We start from the raw sequence: 7,023 nt of genomic DNA, 5'->3' as shown, positions 1-7,023 counted from the left end.
TTTTGCCTACTTCCGCAGGCTTTTTGCCTACTGCATGCACGCGCACCCAGCACCCACCCTCCCTCCTCGCCCAAGGGACAAGGACCAAGATGCAAGGGGGCCAAGGCCTCCAGGCCGCCCCTCGCTCGGTGGGTAGGTCCGCCGGCCGGGGCGGTGCTCGCTCGGTGGACGGGTGGGTGGCTGCGTGCGTCCGTGGGCCGTGTCCCTTGCTCCGCGGTCCTCCGAGCCAGCCGCTGAAGGTGTCCGCCCTTTGCTGTCCGGCTCCGGGCTCGGCTCACACGGCTCCCTGGCCTCCTCCTCCTCCTCCTCCTCCTCTTCGTCTACCTCTTCAGTGCTTCAGCCGGCACAAACTCTCAGAAGGGGGCCAACAGCTCTCTGGAAATGCACTCAACCTCGCACATTGCAGGTCCATAACCCTCTTATCCCCCGACCACAGTGCACGTCGGGGCCTTGCCCAACACACTCGAGGCCTTGGCCAGACTCGGAGGAGCCCCAGGCCTCCCGTTCACAGGACAGGTGCCCCTCCAATGGCACTGGGGAGAAAACAGGCACACCGCGGGAGCAGACCCAGTCCGGTCCGCCCCTCTAGGACCCGGAGACCTAGGCCGGGTGACAAACCCGTGGCGCTACCAGACTTCACTGAGAGAGAACGAGGGGAGAGACAGGGAGGGTAGGACGGAGGGAAGTGAGAGGGAGAGCCACAGAGAGAGAGAGGGCGAAAGGGGGGGGGGCGAACGAGAGGGAGAGGGAGAGGGAGAGGGAGGGTGGGGCGGGGACACGGACGGACGGACGGACAGGCAGACAGACAGACAGACAGACTGTGTCGGTAAGAGAGGGCCGGGGAGCCTGGGAATAAGCCAGGCAGTACCCTGAACAACAGCTGGGAGACATTTGTGGAGATGCTTGCCACAGCAGCTGGCATCCTGGGATCCACGGGCCCCAAAGCAAGGCCCTGGCCACTTCCAAGAGCAGCCCAGGCAGCCCGGTATGGCGCCAGGCCAGGAACCGAGCGCTGCCTGGGGCATGTCCTTCCACGCTAGACGCCCCGCGTGGGACTTTGAATGACATGTGCCCCGTGGACTGACTGGTGTGTCCTGAAGGCCTGGTCCCCAGCTGGCGGCAACTGGGGAGGCGGAGCCTTGCTGCAGGAGATGTGTGGCTGGCGCCCTGGCGGGCTTTGGGAATCTCACAGGCCGGCCGCCCCCTTGCCAGAGCTGAGCTCATTCCCTCTCTCTCTGTCTGGCTGTTTTCTGGCCGCTGCCCTGGCAAGAAGGGACGCCCAGCCTCCGCTCTGCCACCCTTTGCCTTTCCCTGCCTGCCTGCCTGCCTGCCTGCCCCATCAGCGATGAACCTCCCCCCGGAGACCGTTAGTCACCCAGGATCAAGCCTTTCCCTTTCCTGCCATCTGCTGCTTCGGGCCGGGTGTTGGGTCCCGGCACCGAGCAGGAGAGAGAGCGAGAGTGAGACAGACAGACAGAAGGGCAGGGCGAGTGAGCGGCAGGCCGACCGACCGAGAGGCAGAGAGAGAGAGAGAAAGGGAGAAAGAGACCAGAAAGCTACTACGTCAGGGGCCAATCACAGTCAAGACACGGGTTTTGTGGGCGGGGCTTGAGGCTGGGGAGAGACTGGAGGCCAGGGCTCTGGGCGGGTGGCCGGTGGCGGGGCCTGTGGCCATCGGGGATCCCTGGGGTCGGTGTGAGGGTGATGTCGGGGCGTCTGGGCGTCTCCCGTGACTCCTGGGAGCGGGCTGGCGGGCGGCAGGCGAGGCAGGGGCCGGCCGAGGCGCGCTGCATGCGCCCCGCCTGGCGTCAGGGGCCGTGCAGGCTCTTGAGGCGCCAGAGTGCGGGTGTGAGCGTCTACGGCCATACCACCCTGAACGCGCCCGATCTCGTCTGATCTCGGAAGCTAAGCAGGGTCGGGCCTGGTTAGTACTTGGATGGGAGACCGCCTGGGAATACCGGGTGCTGTAGGCTTTTTGCCTACTTCCGCAGGCTTTTTGCCTACTGCATGCACGCGCACCCAGCACCCACCCTCCCTCCTCGCCCAAGGGACAAGGACCAAGATGCAAGGGGGCCAAGGCCTCCAGGCCGCCCCTCGCTCGGTGGGTAGGTCCGCCGGCCGGGGCGGTGCTCGCTCGGTGGACGGGTGGGTGGCTGCGTGCGTCCGTGGGCCGTGTCCCTTGCTCCGCGGTCCTCCGAGCCAGCCGCTGAAGGTGTCCGCCCTTTGCTGTCCGGCTCCGGGCTCGGCTCACACGGCTCCCTGGCCTCCTCCTCCTCCTCCTCCTCCTCCTCCTCCTCCTCCTCCTCCTCCTCCTCTTCGTCTACCTCTTCAGTGCTTCAGCCGGCACAAACTCTCAGAAGGGGGCCAACAGCTCTCTGGAAATGCACTCAACCTCGCACATTGCAGGTCCATAACCCTCTTATCCCCCGACCACAGTGCACGTCGGGGCCTTGCCCAACACACTCGAGGCCTTGGCCAGACTCGGAGGAGCCCCAGGCCTCCCGTTCACAGGACAGGTGCCCCTCCAATGGCACTGGGGAGAAAACAGGCACACCGCGGGAGCAGACCCAGTCCGGTCCGCCCCTCTAGGACCCGGAGACCTAGGCCGGGTGACAAACCCGTGGCGCTACCAGACTTCACTGAGAGAGAACGAGGGGAGAGACAGGGAGGGTAGGACGGAGGGAAGTGAGAGGGAGAGCCACAGAGAGAGAGAGGGCGAAAGGGGGGGGGGGAGAACGAGAGGGAGAGGGAGAGGGAGAGGGAGGGTGGGGCGGGGACACGGACGGACGGACGGACAGGCAGACAGACAGACAGACAGACTGTGTCGGTAAGAGAGGGCCGGGGAGCCTGGGAATAAGCCAGGCAGTACCCTGAACAACAGCTGGGAGACATTTGTGGAGATGCTTGCCACAGCAGCTGGCATCCTGGGATCCACGGGCCCCAAAGCAAGGCCCTGGCCACTTCCAAGAGCAGCCCAGGCAGCCCGGTATGGCGCCAGGCCAGGAACCGAGCGCTGCCTGGGGCATGTCCTTCCACGCTAGACGCCCCGCGTGGGACTTTGAATGACATGTGCCCCGTGGACTGACTGGTGTGTCCTGAAGGCCTGGTCCCCAGCTGGCGGCAACTGGGGAGGCGGAGCCTTGCTGCAGGAGATGTGTGGCTGGCGCCCTGGCGGGCTTTGGGAATCTCACAGGCCGGCCGCCCCCTTGCCAGAGCTGAGCTCATTCCCTCTCTCTCTGTCTGGCTGTTTTCTGGCCGCTGCCCTGGCAAGAAGGGACGCCCAGCCTCCGCTCTGCCACCCTTTGCCTTTCCCTGCCTGCCTGCCTGCCTGCCTGCCCCATCAGCGATGAACCTCCCCCCGGAGACCGTTAGTCACCCAGGATCAAGCCTTTCCCTTTCCTGCCATCTGCTGCTTCGGGCCGGGTGTTGGGTCCCGGCACCGAGCAGGAGAGAGAGCGAGAGTGAGACAGACAGACAGAAGGGCAGGGCGAGTGAGCGGCAGGCCGACCGACCGAGAGGCAGAGAGAGAGAGAGAAAGGGAGAAAGAGACCAGAAAGCTACTACGTCAGGGGCCAATCACAGTCAAGACACGGGTTTTGTGGGCGGGGCTTGAGGCTGGGGAGAGACTGGAGGCCAGGGCTCTGGGCGGGTGGCCGGTGGCGGGGCCTGTGGCCATCGGGGATCCCTGGGGTCGGTGTGAGGGTGATGTCGGGGCGTCTGGGCGTCTCCCGTGACTCCTGGGAGCGGGCTGGCGGGCGGCAGGCGAGGCAGGGGCCGGCCGAGGCGCGCTGCATGCGCCCCGCCTGGCGTCAGGGGCCGTGCAGGCTCTTGAGGCGCCAGAGTGCGGGTGTGAGCGTCTACGGCCATACCACCCTGAACGCGCCCGATCTCGTCTGATCTCGGAAGCTAAGCAGGGTCGGGCCTGGTTAGTACTTGGATGGGAGACCGCCTGGGAATACCGGGTGCTGTAGGCTTTTTGCCTACTTCCGCAGGCTTTTTGCCTACTGCATGCACGCGCACCCAGCACCCACCCTCCCTCCTCGCCCAAGGGACAAGGACCAAGATGCAAGGGGGCCAAGGCCTCCAGGCCGCCCCTCGCTCGGTGGGTAGGTCCGCCGGCCGGGGCGGTGCTCGCTCGGTGGACGGGTGGGTGGCTGCGTGCGTCCGTGGGCCGTGTCCCTTGCTCCGCGGTCCTCCGAGCCAGCCGCTGAAGGTGTCCGCCCTTTGCTGTCCGGCTCCGGGCTCGGCTCACACGGCTCCCTGGCCTCCTCCTCCTCCTCCTCCTCCTCCTCCTCCTCCTCCTCCTCCTCCTCCTCCTCCTCCTCCTCTTCGTCTACCTCTTCAGTGCTTCAGCCGGCACAAACTCTCAGAAGGGGGCCAACAGCTCTCTGGAAATGCACTCAACCTCGCACATTGCAGGTCCATAACCCTCTTATCCCCCGACCACAGTGCACGTCGGGGCCTTGCCCAACACACTCGAGGCCTTGGCCAGACTCGGAGGAGCCCCAGGCCTCCCGTTCACAGGACAGGTGCCCCTCCAATGGCACTGGGGAGAAAACAGGCACACCGCGGGAGCAGACCCAGTCCGGTCCGCCCCTCTAGGACCCGGAGACCTAGGCCGGGTGACAAACCCGTGGCGCTACCAGACTTCACTGAGAGAGAACGAGGGGAGAGACAGGGAGGGTAGGACGGAGGGAAGTGAGAGGGAGAGCCACAGAGAGAGAGAGGGCGAAAGGGGGGGGGGGAGAACGAGAGGGAGAGGGAGAGGGAGAGGGAGGGGGGGGCGGGGACACGGACGGACGGACGGACAGGCAGACAGACAGACAGACAGACTGTGTCGGTAAGAGAGGGCCGGGGAGCCTGGGAATAAGCCAGGCAGTACCCTGAACAACAGCTGGGAGACATTTGTGGAGATGCTTGCCACAGCAGCTGGCATCCTGGGATCCACGGGCCCCAAAGCAAGGCCCTGGCCACTTCCAAGAGCAGCCCAGGCAGCCCGGTATGGCGCCAGGCCAGGAACCGAGCGCTGCCTGGGGCATGTCCTTCCACGCTAGACGCCCCGCGTGGGACTTTGAATGACATGTGCCCCGTGGACTGACTGGTGTGTCCTGAAGGCCTGGTCCCCAGCTGGCGGCAACTGGGGAGGCGGAGCCTTGCTGCAGGAGATGTGTGGCTGGCGCCCTGGCGGGCTTTGGGAATCTCACAGGCCGGCCGCCCCCTTGCCAGAGCTGAGCTCATTCCCTCTCTCTCTGTCTGGCTGTTTTCTGGCCGCTGCCCTGGCAAGAAGGGACGCCCAGCCTCCGCTCTGCCACCCTTTGCCTTTCCCTGCCTGCCTGCCTGCCTGCCTGCCCCATCAGCGATGAACCCCCCCCCGGAGACCGTTAGTCACCCAGGATCAAGCCTTTCCCTTTCCTGCCATCTGCTGCTTCGGGCCGGGTGTTGGGTCCCGGCACCGAGCAGGAGAGAGAGCGAGAGTGAGACAGACAGACAGAAGGGCAGGGCGAGTGAGCGGCAGGCCGACCGACCGAGAGGCAGAGAGAGAGAGAGAAAGGGAGAAAGAGACCAGAAAGCTACTACGTCAGGGGCCAATCACAGTCAAGACACGGGTTTTGTGGGCGGGGCTTGAGGCTGGGGAGAGACTGGAGGCCAGGGCTCTGGGCGGGTGGCCGGTGGCGGGGCCTGTGGCCATCGGGGATCCCTGGGGTCGGTGTGAGGGTGATGTCGGGGCGTCTGGGCGTCTCCCGTGACTCCTGGGAGCGGGCTGGCGGGCGGCAGGCGAGGCAGGGGCCGGCCGAGGCGCGCTGCATGCGCCCCGCCTGGCGTCAGGGGCCGTGCAGGCTCTTGAGGCGCCAGAGTGCGGGTGTGAGCGTCTACGGCCATACCACCCTGAACGCGCCCGATCTCGTCTGATCTCGGAAGCTAAGCAGGGTCGGGCCTGGTTAGTACTTGGATGGGAGACCGCCTGGGAATACCGGGTGCTGTAGGCTTTTTGCCTACTTCCGCAGGCTTTTTGCCTACTGCATGCACGCGCACCCAGCACCCACCCTCCCTCCTCGCCCAAGGGACAAGGACCAAGATGCAAGGGGGCCAAGGCCTCCAGGCCGCCCCTCGCTCGGTGGGTAGGTCCGCCGGCCGGGGCGGTGCTCGCTCGGTGGACGGGTGGGTGGCTGCGTGCGTCCGTGGGCCGTGTCCCTTGCTCCGCGGTCCTCCGAGCCAGCCGCTGAAGGTGTCCGCCCTTTGCTGTCCGGCTCCCGGCTCTGCTCACTCGGTTCTCTGGCCTCCTCCTCCTCCTCTACCTCTTCAGTGCTTCAGCGGGCTAAACTCTGAGAAGGGGGCCAACAGCTCTCTGGAAATGCACTCAACCTCGTACATTGCAGGTTGCTAACACTCTTTTCTCACAACACACTGGTTTTTTTTTTTCTCATTGTCAACAGATTCTAAGAAACTCAAGGATTAGTTCCTAATAGTAAGTATTGTACATGTATCATATATAAACTATTTATTGATACATATATTTTTTTTAATGCCTTATGCTTTAAATTACTAAATGATTATGCGTGGTCAAATCGAATTCTTCATCCAACTATCCATGGAAATCTCACCATCGTGCACTTACCATTCCTTTCCCAAATTAGTCATTAAATTTCATCCACTGACATCTTGAACTGCTATATGTACATATTACAGCATGTGTAATTTTACAAAGTTATGTATCCTTAATGATCACCGACAAAGTAATTCTGAAACAAATCCTCAAGAACATTGAAACAGTTCAACGTTATAAAAAATACACGACCATTCAGAAGTAGTTTATACTATCGTCTTTGTGTAATTTATAGGAATAAAAAATATTTTGTAGCCGGGCGTGGTGGCACACGCCTTTAATCGCAGCTCTCGGGAGGCAGAGGTAGAAGGATCGCCACGAGTTCAAGGCCACCCTGTGACTACAGAGTTAATTCCAGGTCAGCTTGGACCAGAGTCAGACCCTACCTCGAAAAACCAAAAAAAAAAAAAAAATGTTTT

General features: G+C 63.0%; 3 non-coding genes across 3 annotated transcripts; all 3 read left to right on the top strand.

Moving 5' to 3' along the window:
- The first annotated feature begins 1,854 nt into the window (after positions 1 to 1,854).
- LOC123461139 lies at positions 1,855 to 1,973 on the top strand. Its single transcript, XR_006637457.1, has one exon. It is a non-coding gene; the product is annotated as a 5S ribosomal RNA (ribosomal RNA).
- A 1,882-nt stretch (positions 1,974 to 3,855) lies between these two features.
- LOC123461028 lies at positions 3,856 to 3,974 on the top strand. The gene has a single exon (XR_006637355.1). It is a non-coding gene; the product is annotated as a 5S ribosomal RNA (ribosomal RNA).
- Positions 3,975 to 5,868: 1,894 nt separating this feature from the next.
- On the top strand, positions 5,869 to 5,987 carry LOC123460956. The gene has a single exon (XR_006637301.1). It is a non-coding gene; the product is annotated as a 5S ribosomal RNA (ribosomal RNA).
- The last annotated feature ends 1,036 nt before the right edge of the window (positions 5,988 to 7,023 follow it).

This window comes from Jaculus jaculus, chromosome 5 (assembly GCF_020740685.1).
Source record: "Jaculus jaculus isolate mJacJac1 chromosome 5, mJacJac1.mat.Y.cur, whole genome shotgun sequence".
Taxonomy (NCBI): domain Eukaryota; kingdom Metazoa; phylum Chordata; class Mammalia; order Rodentia; family Dipodidae; genus Jaculus; species Jaculus jaculus.
Note: the sequence above shows the minus strand (reverse complement) of the source record. Positions and strands in the feature narration are given on the sequence as shown.